We start from the raw sequence: 20,101 nt of genomic DNA on the forward strand, positions 1-20,101 counted from the left end.
TTGGGGTCAACCCTCCTCTCGGGTCATATCCTGCACAGTTGGAAATGTCACAATCTGTACACATTGGTTACACAGTTCATGAATATCATGATCCATGCATGCTGTTCTGATAGTTCCTGTCGTGGTAGCTGAGCAAAAGCAAAGGTACTGCTGAGCTGGGTTTCTCTTCCTGATGCAGGTGACTATGAAATTTGCAAAGCCATGGGAGTCCCAAGCCTTCAAAACTGTTTTTATCCACCCTGAAATGTTCTAGTAGCTCTCTGGAGCTTTTCACAAATGCCAGTGACAGGACCACAGCGGGATCTATGATGCTCAATGGTACCCACGAATTTCCATGTTCCCCAGTTCTCAGGATGTCTGCCGTGCAGGGAGCTGGAGTGGAGATGGGAGAGCGGGGTGTCCTGAGAGTGGGGAAGGTGAGGAAGGGGTGTCCCATGTGCAGTTGCAGGGCTGCAGCCTGGCTCATCGGCAGGAACAAGCTGGCACTGACCTCCTGAACCCTAGGCCCAGGAACTTGCTCTACAGATGAGCCTGTATGTTTGCACGAAGCTATCCACGCACCTTTATGCAGCTTTAGAAAAGCAAGAAAAGGGGCTGGAGCCATAGCACAGTTGGGGAGGGTATTTGCCTTGCACACAGCCCACCCAGGTTTGATCCCTGGCATCCCATAGGATCCCTGAGCACTGCCAGGAGTGACTACTGAGTGTGGAACCAGGAGTAACCCCTGAGAACTGCAGATTGTGGCAAAACAAAAGTAAACTAAACTAAAAACAAAAAGAAAAAGAAATGAGAGAAGCTTCCTGTGTAGGTGGGAAAAATGGGTTAAGAGGCTTGGCCAGAAGACCCTGCAGGAAGCAAAGTGCCCAGGGCAGGGACAGACAGACAGACATACAGACTGCCCTCAGTGCGGGGATGGGAGCCATTGTGCACAGGACTGGCCCCCCTCAAAGGCAGAGCAGCTGCAGCTGAGGTGACTTCTGGGGCTTGGGGACGGGCTGAGGGGGAAATTTTCTTTTCTCTTTCATTTCAGAGTGGCAGTGATTGATTCACAAGCCTTCTTTCTCGGGTTCAATTAAAAGGCATCTGAGTACTTGAGGGAGGCAGGGAGGAGCCAGACTGGCAAAAAAAGAGACCATTTATCAGACCTGCTGGAGCAGAGAAGGGCAAATAGAAGGCAGAGGCTGTAGGGTTGCAGGTGGGGTGACAAGAGAGACGCCCTAGGTAAACAGGAACCATACGGAAGGTTCTGAAAAGGGCTGGAAGATGTTGGAAAGAAAAGTCTGTGACCCTTTATTTCAGCTTATTTCACCTCAGTGCCAAGGTCACAGAGTCCCCTAGAGTCACCCACTTAGAATGACTTCACTGTGGAAACTGGGCATCTTTGAAGTTTTCATGATTCCTGTCAAAATCAAAGCTTCTGGGATCATTTAACCCTGAGAATCCCTGGGGGCCAGGGGCTTGGATGGAATGTAGGTTTAGGTCTGAAACAAGCTCTGTTGTTGTTTTGGTTTTGGGCCACACCCAGTGGCACTCAGGGGTTACTCCCGGTTCTGCACTCAGCAAACACTCCTGGTGGCCTCAGGGGACCATATGGGATGCCAGGGATCGAATCCAGTGTTTGCAAGATGTTTGCAAGGCAAATGCCCTCCACACTGTGCTATAGCTCTGGCCCTTATTAGTAATATTTCTAGAAGGTAACCTGAACTGTTTCTACTAGGTGACAACAGAATCTTATGAGAGTGCTCACACTCTCAGGAACAGAAACCCAGTAGGGTCATGGGGAAAATCTAATGAGTTGCTTTTACACCTCTTTAAAGTTGTTTGCTCCAGATGTTGCTGCCTCTGTGAAGCTGTGAGAGAATCCAGGGCAAGGATTTTCCTCAGAAGAAAGAAGGTGCCCTGGAGGGAGTTCCAAATTTCAACAAACACACCCCATCAGAGCAGACTGGAGTGAAGAGGTAGATGCAGTGACCTGCTTCTCTGCTGGAGAAAACAGAAGCATTTGCTACTCTGAAAGAGTGTTTGTCATGCAGTGCACTTGCAAACATTTGGCTCTAATTTTTTTTTTGGGGGGGAGGGCAAACAGGAAGGACAGACAGGACTGTCTGTCAGGGCTAGCAAATGGGGGAAGATGTGCTGGGCTCCTCATCTTGGCAAGAGTAGACCACTGAGTGAGGTGTTCTGGGAGGTATGATGGGGTGGGCGCAGGTCAAGGTCTAGAGCAAGAATTCTGTCTGTTGCACTCTTGATATAAGGGCTGGTGGAATGGTCAGACAGTAAGTATTGGTATTAGAGGGATGAGTGCATGGATGGATGGGCAGATAGATGAATAGGACAGATAAAAGAATGGGTGGGTGCGTAGATGTTTGAATGGTTGAAAGATGCGTTGGTAGGTAAATGGTTGGATGGGAGAGTGGGTGGGTAGATGACTAGGTGGTGAATAGATGGATGGACAGATGAAAGGATAGGTGGGTAGGTAGAGGGATGGATGGATGAATGAAAGGATGGGTGGGTGGGTAGATGGATGGATGGGTGGGGTGGTGACATAGATAGATGGGTGGATGAATGGATGTGTGTTGGTGGAGGGGTGGATGGTGAATAGATGGATAAACGGATAAATGAAAGTATTGTGGGTAGGTGGATGGATGGATGGATGGATGGATGGATGGATGGATGGATGGATGGATGGGTGGGTGGCTGAGCAGATTTGTAGCGGAAGCCTCATGCCCCAAACCCAGGGGATTAGGGAGATGCAGATCTGGAAGCAAACGCCATCACAGGAAATAATCCACACACAGTTAAGGGGATAAAACAGGTTTGGGAACTTCCACTGTAAGCCTTCTGCTCCTATCACTAAGACCAGCAAGCAGAAAGTTCATCTGTGGAAAACTGAAACTGCAAGTCATTTCCCCCTAAGACCCGAGGTCTTTATTGGGAGCCCAAATACCACACCCAGGGAAGGAGATCAGGTAGGGTAAAGGACCAATTCAAAAGATGTTTCAATTAAGAGGTGCTTCCAACCAATGAGTGGCAAGCTTATCCTGAATAGGATGGAAACCAACATCTCCCCCTTTTATTTTATTTTATTTTATTTATTTATTTTGGTTTTTGGGCCACACCTAGTGACGCTCAGGGGAGACTCCTGGCTGTGTTCAGAAGTCGCTCCTGGCTTGGGGGACCATATGGGACGCCAGGGGTCCGTCCTAGGCTAGTGCTGGCAAGGCAGACACCTTACCTCTAGCGCCACCATCCAGATCCCCATCTCCCCTTTTAAACTTTATAGAAAAATGCAGAAATATAAGATAAAACAAATTCATGTCCCAAGGTTCTAAGAAAAAGGTGGATGCCTTTATATAAAAGATAAAAAGGGGTGGCAGATTTTTTTCTTTTTAAAAAACTTTATTTTTTAATTATTTTTTTTTATTTTATTTATTGATTGGTTTCTGGGCCACACACAGCGGCACTCAGGGATCAAACTCCCATCTCTGCACTCAGAAATTGCCCCCTGGCAGGCTGGGGGACCATATGGGATGCTAAGAAATGAATTGGATCCTTTCCAGGTCAGCCACATGGAAGACAAATGCTCTATGTCTGTGCTATCTCTCTGGCCCTGGGAGATTTTTTTTCATCTATGCAAAAGAGCAGAGCCATGGGATACTCTTTGTGCCTATGGGGGAAATAATATCAAACCAAACAATTCCTATAACCTAGTTCTATCAAAGACACAAAACTCAAGGGATACTATCTACTATTTTTAGCTCTGGACTCAAAATCTGACCCACAAAAGACCAGAGGAGGCAGTCAACAATGCAAAAGCAGGGCCAGAGCGATAGCACAGCGGTAAGACATTTGCCTTGCACGCAACCGACACAAGACAAAAGGTGGTTCGAATCCCAGGATCCCATATGGTCCCCAGAGCCTGTCAGGGGTGATTTCTGAGCACAGAGCCAGGATTAACCCCTGAGCACCACTGAGTGTGAGCCAAAAACAAACGAACAATGCAAAAGCAATATAGTTTATTTGAGACTAGCATGCTGGGGCAGCACCTCTCTCAGATGGCAATGGTGGCCCTTTGCAAGACCCTTTATTATAAGGAGTACAAGGGAAAAGGGAGGGCAGGAGAATAGGGAGTGCAAGGAGTTCGGGTGCCTGCTAAATAAATTTATCACCTGTATTCCATTTAGGTACCTGTAGGTCCCCAAGTGCAACTATATACAACATAGACATTAAATAGACATAGAGATGGACACACACACACACACACACACACACACACACACACAATGAAGACAGACCCATTGGTTGCAGTTGAATAACTGACTCAGGTGGAATGGGTCAGAGTACTTAAAAAAATATGAAGCTGGGGCTGGAGAGATGGCATGGAAATAAAACATTTGCCTTGCATGCAGAAGGATGGTGGTTCGAATCCCGGCATCCCATATGGTCCCCCGAGCCTACCAGGGGCAATTTCTGAGCGTAGAGCCAGGAGTAGCCCCTGAGTGCTACCGGGTGTGACCCAAAAGAAAAGAAAACAAAAAATATGAAGCTGGCGTGTCAAATGGGAAAATTTTCCAGTTACTAGGAAAAATACCATTGTTGATGAAAGATAACTTTGCTGTAAAAGGCTTCATAGTTCAGAATGTGTATAGAACATTTTTAAAACAATCATAATTTCAAGTCTAGAATACTAAGTAATATGGTAATGAGCACTGTAAAAAAGAGTCTACACCAATAAGTATTGTATTACAGTTCTTGAGCATCAGGTTCCTTTTCTGAGGAAAAAGTGAGATCAAGAGCATTATAATATAGTAAAAAAACTAGCTTGAATTAAAAAAAATTAAAAAACATATTCAAGACTGAATACTGTAACAAGAGTTTATGGCATGCAGGTGCCTTATCTAGGGATATCTGTGAAGAGAAACATTAGATCATACAAGCAGGCATAATCAAATGGAAAATGGATAATTTAAAATATTTGTTAAGACATCATAATGAGCACTGTATTATGAATCCAGTAGAATATATCATGTAATGTGAAACTTGGACATCCAACCTATTATCTCCAAGATCACTGTGAACAAAAATATTAAAAGGTTATTAAAACATTATGGAATTGAAATGAAGACACTAAAACATTATATAAGTGGGCACTCTATTGGGAATCCATGGCTTCCAAACACACTCTGCACCTGTTTTTGTGGGTAAAAACATTAGAACATTATTATAGATATCTATAAAGAGCAGTTAGTTGAACACTTGCTTGATCTAAACAACTGTATCTATTGTTGCATGTCTCTTTGTAGTATAAAAAAGAATTTAAGTTGCTGAAGATTTCACTGATGAGTTGGAGATTTCTGAAACTTCTTGATCATCAAATTTAAACTAATGTTGTCTTGCCGCATTTTTACAATAGGCTGTGCAATGACTCTTTTTCATTTCACCATAATGGTTTGAAACAAAGAACAAACTATATGCTTCTGAGTTGTCTTAGATTTCATAGTGTACTGTGACAAGTCAAGGTTTTCTAAAAGAAAGTCCATCTAGTTCTGTAGCTTTTTTTTTTTCATCTGCTTACCATCATAGAAAAAGCTTTTTAATGTATTATGAGCACAGGTGGTAATTCCCAAATTTCTGTTCTTTTTAAAGAATTCTGATGTGTGTTGCAGTGACTGGAATAAACCCTATTATTGTCTTTCAGTTCCTCTTTTTAAAAATAAGGCAATCTTGTAACATGCATTTATCTATAGATGTCAAAGGCAAGGAGAAATGAATAAATATCTCAAATGTCCAAGATTCTTTTTGTTTGTTTGTTTGTTTGTTTGTTTTGTTTTTGGGCCACACCCAGCAATGCTCAGGGGTTACTCCTGGCTGTCTGCTCAGAAATAGCTCCTGGCAGGCACGGGGGACCATATGGGACACCGGGATTTGAACCAACCACCTTTGGTCCTGGATCGGCTGCTTGCAAGGCAAACACCGCTGTGCTATCTCTCCGGGCCCTAAGATTCTTTTTTTAATATATTTTTTATTTAAGTAACATGATCATATTTGGGTTACAGTCATAACCAGAACACCCTCCTTCACCAGTGCAACATTATCCCTCCTCCTTCCCATCCCCTGCCTGTATTCGAGACAGGCATTCTACTACAGTTATTTGTTTTTAAGTTCAGTAAGTTGTATTTTTTTTTAAATGTCCAAGATTCTTGGTGGCAGATGAGGCATTGAACTGGTTTTTTTTTTGTTTTGTTTTGTTTTTGGTTTTTTGGGCCACACCCGTTTGACGCTCAGGGGTTACTCCTGGCTATGTGCTCAGAAATCGCCCCTGGCTTGGGGGGACCATATGGGACGCCGGGGGATCAAACCGCGGTCCTTCCTTGGCTAGCGCTTGCAAGGCAGACACCTTACCTCCAGCGCCACCTACCCGGCCCCGGCATTGAACTGTTGATATGAACTGGTCTTGGAAAAGTGTAGCAATAATAGACTCATTAAACTGCTTACTTATTAAACTCATTGAACTCCTTGTTTAGTAAACTCATTAAACTGCTTACTCTGCCAAACTTGTTTTGTGACTTTTAAGTCAAAAAGATGATCACTACCTTCCTTATATGTATTTTCTGCCCATTATATTTGTTCAAGTCTTGATGAATATTCTCCATCAGGAATAGAAGTAGTTCAAACTGATCATCTATCTAGCTTTCCAATGCTAAATGCTTAAAGTCTTTTGGGTTGATATACCTGTGTTGTCCTGCCTACAAGACTTTCGTAATTTTACCAAATTCTTCTGCCACTTTGCCTTTATGTCCCAACAGATTTGACATCTTAATGTCCTCCTTGTAATGGTTCTGGTAAAAGCAATCAGTCAAACTTGGAATATTATACAGGCATCATAATATTTAAAGTGGCAAGTTTAAATGAGCTTATGCTGTAAAGTTCTCTTGGGCTGGGCTGGGCAGCTGAATTATTGACCAAAAAAACATTCCCTGATTTTGTGGGAACTGGGATTGGCCCCTGGCCCAGTTTCCTGAAACAAGGTTATTAAGTTTTGACCTCGCAGGGGCTGGTCTGTGAGCGAGAGCAGAAGGGATTGCATCCTGCAGTCTCACTAAATGTCCCATTAAGCCACAGTTTAAGTATCTGACCTGAACTCCTGAGGCAGGCTTTGGATCCCTCCTCAGTTGCTGGAGATACAATAAGAAAATAAAAAGCAATCTCTAGCCCAACAGTATATTTTGCCACACCTGGGCAAGGTGCAGATGATCTCCTTGGGTGGGGTCCACCGTGTCCTCTAACAAGATAATTATATCCATTCTGGTTTCCCAAAGTTCACAGCTAAATAGCTTAAGTTGATAAGGGGGCAGTATTGGGGAGAAAGATGGCGAGGGGGGGGGGAATAAAGGGGATAAGTTTCAACATTTCTACAAGCATGTAGAAATCCCATGACATCTCTCTCCCTAATGGGATGCAATATAGCCTGACAATTTCCATTGGCATTGTCAAAGATTAACGTTTTTTATCAAGACCTGTTGTGCTACTGTGTCTCTAATCTGCCTCCAGATAGTGTGTCAGTTTCCCCAGAAATTCTGCATATGGCTCTGGAACCCCCTGAAAAATCTTTGTATAACTACCCTTAAATTTGGCATCAGAGAAACTGGAGCAATAGCACAGCGGTAGGGCATTTGCCTTGCAAGTGGCTGACCCAGGACAGATCTGGGTTCAATTCCTGGCATCCCATACAGTCCCCAGAGCCTACCAGGAGCGATTTCTGAGCACAGAGCCAGGAGTCACCCTGAGTGCTGCCGAGTATGACCCCCCCAAAAAATTTGGCATCAGAATCAACATTTTTCCAAGCCTTCAATGTAATTTCTCTGATGAGTTGCAAACCAGTATAAGTATAAGTATAAACCAGTATAATTTTTGCCTACTTATTTATTTCTGAGAACTCCCTTCTCCTATAAGCAGCTCATAAGACAATGGGACTCCTACAACCATCCTTCCAGAGTGATTGAGGCGATTAATCTTGTTTTTAGCTCCTGCAGAAATCCACTTTTTCAGGGCCGGAAAGATAGCATGGAGGTAAGGTATTTGCCTTGCATGCAGAAGGTCGGTGGTTTGAATCCCGGCATCCATATGGCCCCCTGAGCCTGCCAGGAGTGATTTCTGAGCATAGAGCCAGGAGTAACCCCTGAGCGCTGCCGGGTGTGACCCAAAAGCAAAAATAAACAAACAAACAAAAAACAGAAATCCACATTTTCTTTTTTTTTTTTTTTCCTTTTTTTGGTTTTTGGGCCACACCCGGTGATGCTCAAGGGTTACTGTTACTTCCCATTTAAGGAAAGCACGCACCAGACATGGTTTTTCCCCTTCCCTGGTGCAGTGCTTTCCTCTAAAAGAATTATTTGCCAAAAGGCCCGCTTAGCGAAGTCAATCATTTGACCCTTTGTGTGGGTCATTGGCGGTAATTCTAACATGGCTGTAACATTACATTTTTCTCTCTATTTGGCCACTATAGAAATCCAGCCTCGGGCCCGGAGAGATAGCACAGCTGTTTGCCTTGCAAGCAGCCGATCCAGGACCAAAGGTGGTTGGTTCAAATCCTGGTGTCCCATATGGTCCCCCGTGCCTGCCAGGAGCTATTTCTGAGCAGACAGCCAGGAGTAACCCCTGAGCACCACCGGGTGTGACCCAAAAACCAAAAACCCAAAAAAAAAAAAAAAATCCAGCCTCAGTTCTTCTACAGACAAAGAAATGTCAGTACCAAAGCCCGCCAAAAGTTCCCTGCTGGCTAGTTCGCATAAAAGCCTGCTTTTTGCTAAACTATAAACATCCCAGCTTTGGTTTCGCTGCCCTCCAGCAGAGTTCTTTCTCACCTGAAGTACGGCCTTCTAACATGCAAATTCAAGGCTTGGTCCCTCATTGTATTTTCTCCAGAACATCTCCCACTCTTTTGTTCTCCCTGACGACACCCTGCATTCCAGAATTTGTCCTTATAAAATGTCATCAACTGAAAAGTAAATTTGTCTCTCGTCCCTTGGGCGAGAGTCCCCATACAATGCATTTTTGTGTGATCTCATTTATTTCATATTTCATATTTCGTCCATTCGCGCTCCTGCTTCTTTCCCTATGAAAGGTTCCTGAAATCCACGAAAGGTTCTGCTTAGCAACGCTAACCCGTCTGCAGCGGGTTACTCCTGCTATGCGCTCAGAAGTTGCTCCTGGCTTGGGGGACCATATGGGACGCCGGGGGGTCCGTCCTAGGCTAGCTCTGGCAAGGCAGACACCTTACTTCTAGCGCCACCAAGCCGGCCCCGAAATCCACATTTTCTATGGTAAATGTTGGAAAGACTCAGACAGATCTTAGCCTGAGTATTTATTTAGTATTTATTTTAATTATTTTATGTTATTGAAAATACTGTGATCTACAAAGTCCTTCAAAGTTGAATTTCAGATATATAGTGAATCAGGGCCATTCCCATTACCAGAGTCGACCTCCCTCCACCAATGAACCAAGAGTGCATCCTATACCATCACCCTTTGTCCCTTTGCTTGTCAGTATAACATGTCCATTTAAGTTTAGATTATTAAAGTTTAGGGTTCTTGATTCTACTGTTGTTGACTTTGGCTTGGATATTTAGTTCTGTCCTTTATTCCTCCACTAATGCACCTGAGACCACTTGGCCCCTGGTTCCCATTCTTTCTTTTTACCTTTCTTCTTAATTTTATAGAAAAATGCAGAAATATGAGGTCAAACAAAGTAATCCATGTTCCAAGGTACTATGAAAAGGTCAGGAGCCCCTATTTAAAAGATAAAAAAGAAGCATTAAAGTCCTGATGGGCCTAAAACCCATTGTCACTCCAGGTACAAAGGAATTCAACACAAAATGAAGAGAGTTGATTATGCTCCAAGCATATTTAAATCAACTTAGGTATTTCATATTTAAGCCCACATAAGTTGAATTTTGATTTTTTTTCCCTGATGGGAAGGAGTTATTTCCAATACTGTGTTAGTGCCAATTTCTCTGAGAATTAATAGCTGTGGTGGGGTGGGATGGGATCCATTCCACACTTTTTAAAGAGAGGGAGTTTGTCCCTCTTTCTCTATAGAGCTGTGGTGGAGTGGGGTGAGAGGTAACCTTACAGGTTCACTTTCTGATTCAGCATCTGATTGGGTTGTCATTATCTCATTTTCAGCATTTGTTTTATTTAATAAGTCAATATCGCTGGTGAAGTGGCTGGTGTCTCCTCTGACTGTGGGTAAATGATGAATTACCAGACTCAGGGCAAGGCTTTTGGCTTGACCACATGTAATTACTGGAAATACTCTTGGAGGTTGGGCAGACATAGGGTGGAAGCAAATACCAACATAGGAAATAATTCACACAGTTATAGAGACAAAACAGGTTCAGGGTCTTCCACTGAAAGTTTTCTGCTCACTAGCCCCAAGATCAACAAGCAAAATGTTCAGTAGTGGAAAACCAAAACCATGAGCCAGCCTCTCCCTGAGACCCCAGGGGATTTATTGGGAACCCAAAGACCATACCCAGGGGAGAAGAACAGGTGTGTAAGGCACCAATCTAAAAGGTGCTTCAATCCAAAGTTGCTTTCATCTAATGAGTAGCAAGCCTATAAAAGGAAAGGTGATCTAAGGCACCAATCCAACAGTTGCTTCCATACAATTAGAGACAAGCTTATCCTGAATAGGATGAAAATACCCACACCCTACAAGTGACAATGATCTGGTTTGGACAATTTTTTTAACCTGAGGTAACTGAATTATCTTGTTATTAACTGAGAACATATTACTGTAAAGAGAAAATGGAATTTGTTGATTAAAAACTGAGAAAAGATAAAATACCCAAAGACTCTGAGATGGGTGTAGCCAGTCTTGCCAGGCTCCATCCCTTTCCCAGAGTGTACTTGGATTCAAAAGAGAGTTGGAGGGGCTGGAGCGGTGGCGCAGCGGTAAAGCTCTGCCTAGCATGCACTAGCCAGGACAGACCATGGTTCGATCCCGCAGCGTCCCATGTGGTCCCCCAAGCCAGGAGCAATTTCTGAGCGCATAGCCAGGAGTAACACCGGGTGTGGCCCAAACACACACACACACACACAAAGGTTGGAGACACACGTCCCATTAATCCAGATATTCCCCTTCAAGCACCCTGGAGTATTTTGCTTTTCCTCTCTCGCCCTGGAGATTCTGGCTCTTTCTGAGAGGACAGCCAATGGTCATTTGTGATCAAGCTCAAATTGCCAAACAAGACTAACTTTCTAGTGAGGTTGAATAAAGGGCCTAGAGCAGTGAGAAGGCTTGAAGTTTAGCAGTTTCACGCTGACCCCGAGGCCAGGCAGACTCTGAGGATGGGAGAAGTGGGTGTGAAGGCTGAGGATTGCTGGGGAGAAGAGGAGACAAAACTTCTTAAGGGAAAGTGTATTTTTCTGGGCTGAGAGAGAATTATGGGAAGAAACTTTCTGGGATCAGAGGGATTGTTTTTAATGGGGGACATTTTTGTGAGTCCCAAGTTCTTGTCCGAAGAAGAGGTGGCTTCAGGTCCCTTTGTACATTTTAAATATTTTATTGCAACCATTCTGATTTACAAAGTTCTTCATAGTTGAATTTTTAGACATACAGTGTATTAGGTCCTATCCCACCACCAGTGTCCTGATGTTCCTCAACCTCCACGAATGTTTCCAGAGTCCATCCATGCCACCACCCCTTGTCCCTGAGCATGCCAGCATAACAAACCCCATGTCCCTTTATGTTGTTTTTATTTGGGGGAGAGGCTATACCAGCAATGCTAAGGACATACTCCTGGCTTTGCACTCAGAAATCACTCCTGGAAGTGATTCCTCATAGGATGCTGGGGATTGAACCTGGGTCAATGTCAAGACAAATGTCCTCCCTGTCCAGCCCCTCATGCTCCTTTGTCTCCCTCCTCAGAAGGCTCATCTGGACCCTCTGTCTCTTTAGGGTCTGGCAGGGGCAGAACCCTGTCAGACTTGCTCTCCTGTTGACTCTCAGACCCTGGTCTCAGTCTGGGATCCACATCCTTGGACCTTCCAACGGGCTAGCATTTCAGTAGCTTCAAGTTCATTCCCCATATGGGGAGGAGAGTCTAATTATACTGTGGCAGGAATTGAATTGCTTTTCATGCCCTCCCTATCCTCTGACTGTGAGGATCAGGGCTGGAAAATTCAGTTATGAAGCCCAATTAAGCATTTAAGGCAAAAACATCTGAACTCAAGATGGATTAAGCCTCAATTAAAAGCCAGGAGCTTCAATTGTCCAACCGTGGTGGCTGGTTCTTGAACCATAACCACAGTTCCTGGGCAGCAGAACTAGATGAAGAATTTCTTGGTTCTCACATTTACACACTTTCCAGGTGCCTGGACCCAGTCCTGATAGCGGTGTGCCACTCCATACTCACAGAGAAGGATGACAGAGCCCAGTGAGGGCAAGTGTCCAGCTCTGGGTCACACAGCAGCATAAGACCAGGCAGAGCAGGGATTTATAGCTAAGTTCAAAGACTATGCGATGTGTAGTTGTGTTGTTTGTCTGGTGAAGGACGAAGGACGAGGGGCCTCAGAAAGCATGCTTCATATCCGTGATAAAGTGGTCTGAGACTGGGAAACAAGTGTTTGCAAATGTCATTAGAAAGGAGAAGAAATTCCACAATCTCAGGGGACACTTGAGCTCCGGGAAATTGCCCAGAAGGCTGGAATTGGCTCTAGATGGAACTTGGGCCATTTGTTATAGAGCCAATTGGGTGTAACTTGCTGCAATGAGGCTTCTGGGTGGACACTAGCAGATCCCCTCTGAGCCTCATGTGGGAGGAGTAGGGCACCTATCTGAGCATGGTCCCATCACAGCTGATTGTCTCCCTGGTTTCAATTATCAGATGCTGAGACTGATAGGCTGCTTCGAGTGGAGACAGTCAGCTGGCACTAGTAGCCATGGGATTTACCATCGTGACTAAGCTCTGGGTAACTGCACAACCCCATCCCAGACCCCAACTCTGACACTTCCTCAGTAAAGCCTGCTCACGCCAGCAGGATTTTCTGCTTCTTGCAAGGGTAGTGTTGGGGGAGAGAGGTCATTTGGGGGGCATTTTGAATTCATATAAAATGATTCTCAACATTTACTGCTATTCTTTATGTTGTTGCTTTGTTTTGGGGCCACATCCAGTGATGCTCAAGGGTTACTCCTGGCTCTGTGCTCAGGAATTTCTCATGGTGGTGTTAAGGGTACCTATAGGATGCTGGGATCTGGGTCAGCTGTGTGGAAGGCAAGCACCCTTCCCGCTGTGCTGTCTCTCTCCAGCTCCTCCCCGCTATTCTTACAGTGATGGGGAAAGAAAGTGGGAGTGCTTGTACATATTTTATTCAAGGTCAGGAGAACCCCAGAAATTAGTAACATTATCCTGGAGACCTGATCCTTCAAAAAAACTTACTGATGAGCCTGAAATCCTTGGCAAGTCTGGCATGTGAGTCTTTTAAAATTCTCTAAGTCTCAGGGGCTAGAGCAATAGCACAACAGGGAGGGTGTTTGCCTTGCTCACGGCCAACTCAGGTTTGATCCCTGGCATTTCATCGGGTCTCCAGCGCCTGCCAGGAGTAATTTCTGAGCACACAGCAAGAAGTAAGCCCTGAATACAGCCAGATGTGGCCCTAAAAACAAACAAAATAATTCTCTGGGTCTCAATTTTCCCATATATAAAATGTGCTTTCTCTAGATTATGTCATTTTCTGTCTAGTTAAGGCATTCTTGTTTTGCTTTATTTTAGACCAAACCTGGTAACGCTCAGGGTTACTCCTGGCTATGCACTCAGAAATCGCTCCTGGCTTGGGGGACCATATGGGACGCCGTAGGATTGAAGGTTGTCCTAGGCTAGCGCCGGCAAGGCAAACACCTTACCATTTCATGCCACCACTCCAGCCCCTAGTTAAGGTATTCTTATAGACTTCAATTCAGTTTGATATAAAACTAATGTGCTTCAGGATTTTTTTTGTTGTTGTTGTTCTTACATTGAATTATTTCAGGGCAATGGGTAGAATGCTGAACTTGCATGTAGGAAACCTGGTTTTGATCCCCTGTACCACATACAGTCCCCCCAAACATGCCAGGAGTGATTCCTGAACACAGAGCCAGGGGCAAGCCTTGAGCACATCTGGGTGTGGCTCAAACACAAACAAACAAACAAAAATAAAACAAAAACAAATCCTAAGAAGAGTCCATTTTCTTCCCCAGATGTATGCCCGGAACTGGGAAGCCCCATGGGGCCGGGGTGAAAAGGGTGAGGGAATGATGTCTGGGACACAGGTCTCTGCACTATTCCTCAGGATTGCTTTTAAAAGCCCTGTTTTTATTTCCTGTCCCTCTGCTAATATTTCTAGTCTAGTGGTTTTATTAAATGAAATGGACCAGATGTTCAAAGGATTATTTCACCCTTACAGTCCCGTGATTCGGACAGCCATTACCTTTAATCAGATTCCCTACTGCGGCAGGCCCTAGAGCTTCCATGACCTCTTGCACCCAGTTCTCATTTCCACAGAAATAGATAATAAGCTCCAGTGCACAGGGCAACCTAAATAGAAAATAAAGACTCTACTTCCCAGCCTCCCTTGCAGCAAGAAGTAGACATGTAACTAATTCTGACCAATAGAAATTCATTGACATGTCAACATGGCAGCCTCCAAGTGGTACCTGGAGACTTTAATAGATGGCTGCTGACATCTTCGCTCTGCCACGAGATTTCTCTCTTGTCGCTTTCTCCCTGGTCCCTTCCTCCCAGCTGTCATCTGCAACTGGCACTGGGCTCCTAAGGACATGGTTGAATCACAGGGATGGAGAGAGAAGCTACCGTGTTCTCTGAACCTCTGGCATTTAGCCTCATTTCAAGAAACCAAACTGCTGTGCCCAAGTCTGAGTTGTTAGCAGTCTCTGTTCCCAGCAGGAATGCCTGGTTCACCCTAATGAAGCAGGATGGACGGGGTCTAAGTAGATAATAGCCCTGTCTATGAATCTTCAACATGCCACAGTAAACCTCTGGACTTGTCTATCAGGGCTGCTGGGTTTTCCTCCTCCAAAGACATAAGCAACTGTTGGAGACAATCTCTATGATTCTAACCCTGGAGTTCAGCTAGTGCAGGCATGCACTTGCTCTATGGCTGGCCAAGAACCTGGATGCTGGAAACTTTCCGCAGAGAGAGCAGAGACAAGTGGAGAAAGCGTCAAGCTTCGGTTTTGTTTATTTGTGCTACAAATAAGAGAGCTGACCTCATTTATTCGTAAGTTGGGGATCATAGCCCCAGAGATTTTTGTTACAGAGCAGAAACAGTATGAATCAAACCAAGTGAGTCTCAGTAAGAAGGGGAGTGTTGGCAGACACCATGAGATCCTTCAGTGTCCCCAAAAACCTTGTATGCTCTCCCTTAACTCCAGAATCACAGAGCTTCTGTGAGTTGGTCTTGGCTCTGCCAGATCCTGGAGGTCTGATGGTAAACTGATCACCTCTCTCCCTGGCATCCCAGTTTCCTCTTTTGTGGCTTAGCAGTGTGTGTGTGGGGGGGGGGGGCACTGAAGAGCCCTGGCTTACAGCATCTTTCCTGCACATGCCAACCTGAAAGGCTGTGGGGGTCCCACTGCCCGGGAGAACTTTGGTTGGTGGAAAGAAGGGGAATAGTGGGGGGAGGGACCCCAGAGGATGGAACCAGGGCTGGGGAGTCTGGAGCAGGGCTTGTTCGTTAATTGGCACGAGAAGATTTCAAAAGGTTACCAGCCTGTGTTGTTGGAGTGCACTGGCCAGCACCAGTGGGGCAGAGAAGTAAGCAACTCAGGTGGGGAGCAAAGTGGGTGAATTTAAAAGGTAAATTGAGGGGCCAGAGAGATAGCATGGAGGTAAGGCATTTGCCTTGCATACGGAAGGATGGTGGTTCAAACCCTGGCATCCCATATGGTCCCCTGAACCTGCCAGGAGTGATTTCTGAGTGTAGAGCCAGTAGTAACCCCTGAGCACTGCCGGGTGTGACCCAAAAACCAAAAACAAAACAAAAAAAAAAAAGCAAATTGAAGCACTGTTTTTCATCAGCCTCCAAACATTCCAACCTCTCTTGCTTTTGGAAAAGTTAAAGCACATTTGCCACAGAGACTTAAGGGTTTTCAGAATCCCTTGAGGCTAGTTTGTATCATGTGGCCCCCACATCACTGGAAACTCAGAACCATATGTAGTCTCAAAGCACTGCCAGGTGTGAACCCCAAATCAGCTCAACAAAAGTGCCCTGGGGGGGGGGATGATGTGGGATGAGGATCACCTGAGCTAGTTTATTGTTCCAACCCACTTCTGAGCAGGGAGGGAGGCTGTTAGATTAACCCCTGCCCTGAAGAATTAACCATAATACCAATTTAATGCCTTTACAAGATAAGATCTGGCATAAAAGAACTGAGTCCTTCAGAAACTGTTGTCTTGATTATAAAGAGAAGCAGTCTGACTCTTAAAGGTATTTCTGTTCATCTGGGAATTATAGATTCGAACCACATTGGAAAATAATAGTTCTTGGGGCTGGAGTGGTGGCACAAGGAGTAGCATGTTTGCCTTTCACATGCTAACATAGGTTCTTGTTCTCTACTGAGGTACTTCTTAATATCTGCCACTGCTCACAGCCTTGGTTAATGTCTAACCGGTGTATTCCAGAGCTACCAATTCCCTCTGTATTCTTCCTTAGTGGTCCCTGGTACCAGATTGCCCCTCCTCTAACTCACTGAACTCCCTTCTGAACTCATTCTACCTGTAGAATTTTCCTTTTCACTTGCCAGTATATCAAATACCATACTATAAATGCTATCCTTCAAAATATTCCAAGGAGGGGCCAAAGTGATAGCACAGCTATAGGATGTTTGCCTTGTAAGCAGCAAATTTGTGATGGACCCTGTTCAATCCTTAGCATCCCATTATGAACCTCCAAGCCTGCCAGGAGCGATTTCTGAGTGCAGAGCCAAGAGTAACTCCTGAGCACTGCGGGGTGTGACCCAAAAATTAAAAATATTAATTAATTAATTTAAAAATAAATTTAAAAATATTTTGGGGTTGGGGCAGTGGCGTAAAGCAGTAAGGCATATGCCTTGGTCATGCCTAGGATGGACTGCAGTTTGGTTCCCCAAGCCAGGAGCAATATCTGAGCGTATAGCCAGGAATAACTCCTGAGTGTCACCAGGTGTGGCCAAAAAAATATTTTAAATATTTTAATGAACATTTATATACTCCCATCAATGATATATTTCTTTGTCCTGTGTCCCTTATTTAATGTTAAATTCTTAAAGGAATAAATCCATTGCTGCTTTATTTTGGGGTCAAATTTACTATGTTCCTTTCATACCTAAATGTATTTTAAAATCACATTCAGTATTTAGATCATCCACACCAAGAAATGCCCTTGAAAAAAAGTGACTAAGCAGAACTTTTGGAACCATAAAGACTCTACCCTAAACTTTATCCTAGGATATGTGCAAAAAACAAGATCTCTATTTGCAGAGGACTGACTTTGACAACCCCAACTGAGCAGAACGTTTGCTGGCACCATAAAAAGGACTTGAGTTTCTACAACGAACATGTCTGGAGCCGGTAGTTGATCCCATGACAGTGTTCTTCAAGGGTGGAGAAACCCTGTATCTCTCTTAGACCAAGGGAATTTCCTTTCTAATTTCCTGACTACTTACTGTTCCTATGCCAAAAAAATAAAACTGGCCATACCAGCCTCCTCCCCTTTTTTATCCTTTTTTTCCTTTTTTCAAAAGACATTATTCTAATAATACCCAGAGACAATAGAGATGAGGGCTGGAAGGATCAGCCATGATATGAAGCTTACCACAAAGAGTTGTGAGTTCAGCTAGAGAAATAACTACACAAACAATTATGACAAAGGTAGTTTATGAGAAAAAAATAGAATTCCTGTCTTGAAGACAGGCAGAGGACGGAGATAGAGGGCCTTGGTGGTGGGAAGGTTGCACTGGTTAAGGGGAAGTGCTTTTTTTTTTCTCGTTTTTGGGTCACACTCGGCAGCACTCAGGGGTTACTCCTGGCTCTATGCTCAGAAATCACTCCTGGCAGGATCGGGGGACCATATGGGATGTCGGAATTTGAACCAATGACCTTCTGCATGAAAGGCAAACGCCTTACCTATGTGGGAGACCGAGCACCCCACATATCAAAAGAACTCTGGATAAATTTTCCACCGCCTGCCTGATTCAAGCCACAAAGTTTGCATAGCCCCGAGCCAACTGGAAACTCTGCAAATAAATTTAGCCCAGCACACAGAATCTGGCTTAACCAGATTCCTTAACCTTTCCATGGAACCTGTTTTTGTAAATGCTCACAAGCATGTAGTTATAGATAGGTTTTTGTAAGGTTTAAACTGTGATCCTTATTGCTTGCACAAAAGAAAGATCTAAATGGAAAATAGGCTAAACAAAAAATTGTATTTGCGTAAATATCAATTAGCTATTTGTTTAAGGATTTGCTTCCCCTCCCCCCATCCTGCCAGGTTCCTCTTTATCCTTCCCGCCATCAAAATGTGTTTATGCTCCCATTGGTTAAAATTGTTGTACTTGTACAAATCTGATTGGTCTATGTTTCAATCCTATGTTACTACTCCTCCCACTGAAGCAGGGCATAAAAACCCTGTTCTCCCCTCAATAAACCTCTTGACTGGCATACACCTTGAGCGTTTTACAAACTTCTGCAGCGTAATTTCTTAGGTGTTCACAAAAGAGCTTAACACTCGCAAATTATTTGTAGCTGCCTTCTGCCTTCTGTCCTGGTTGAGAGAAAGCTGCTGGCCGGAATTCTCTCCCAGTAAAGGGCAGGAGCCGAGGCAGTTACATACCTCCATGCTATCTCTCCGGCCTCCAGGTATAAGATTTAACTGGAGATATAACACAGTGGTAGAACTCTTGTTCTGCATTTGCACAGTCACAGATTCAATCTCTGGCTTGTAAAAAAAAAAATATATATATATATAGACATATATAGATATATATCAAGGGTATATCAAGTAGCAAGCATTTCAAATGTAGTTGATTGTTAAGAGTTAGCTGATGGGGAGGGAGGGACTTCAGAGCATAAAAACCGGCTAAGCTTTGCAAAAGCCGGCTCCCTGTGTGTGACACCAGGCGGGGAAAATCCGCGAAAGTACACCGGCCCAGTGGGGCTCAACTGTGAAAGACTGTGAGTGTGACCTGTCTATGTCTGTCTACTGTCCTCTTGCGTGAAACTCTTGCGAGTGGGGCAAAAAGAGCCTCCAGAAACCTCGCTCGCCCAGATGCCATTTTCAGGGAGGGACTTCAGAGCATAAAAACCGGCTAAGCTTTGCAAAAGCCGGCTCCCTGTGTGTGACACCAGGCGGGGAAAATCCGCGAAAGTACACCGGCCCAGTGGGGCTCAACTGTGAAAGACTGTGAGTGTGACCTGTCTATGTCTGCCTACTGTCCTCTTGCGTGAAACTCTTGCGAGTGGGGCAAAAAGAGCCTCCAGAAACCTCGCTCGCCCAGATGCCATTTTCAGGGAGGGACTTCAGAGCATAAAAACCGGCTAAGCTTTGCAAAAGCCGGCTCCCTGTGTGTGACACCAGGCGGGGAAAATCCGCGAAAGTACACCGGCCCAGTGGGGCTCAACTGTGAAAGACTGTGAGTGTGACCTGTCTATGTCTGTCTACTGTCCTCTTGCGTGAAACTCTTGCGAGTGGGGCAAAAAGAGGCTCAGAGGAGCACGGCCGCGTACGCTTCGCTACGCGGCCGTGCACTCTTTCTAAGGAAAGAACTCCATTGCAACAAGAAGGAAAAATCACACTAAGAACGGCGCTTTATCACAGAAGCAAACATTTCTCTCTGGACTGTCTTCTCTGTTGCATGCTCAGGCCTAAGATTTGACCCAGTGTGAGGCTTCATCCACGGAGGACTCCCCTCCCTTAGAGGCAAGTCAGCCCATCCAGAAAGGGAGGAGCCAGAGGAGTGTGCTGCCTACATCATATAGACAATGAATAACACCACAACACGTAGAAAAACCCACAATACAAGTGTGACAATGGGGAAACAACGCAGGCCAGCATCAGACATAGA

This window comes from Suncus etruscus, chromosome 14 (assembly GCF_024139225.1).
Source record: "Suncus etruscus isolate mSunEtr1 chromosome 14, mSunEtr1.pri.cur, whole genome shotgun sequence".
NCBI classification, from domain to species: Eukaryota; Metazoa; Chordata; class Mammalia; order Eulipotyphla; family Soricidae; genus Suncus; species Suncus etruscus.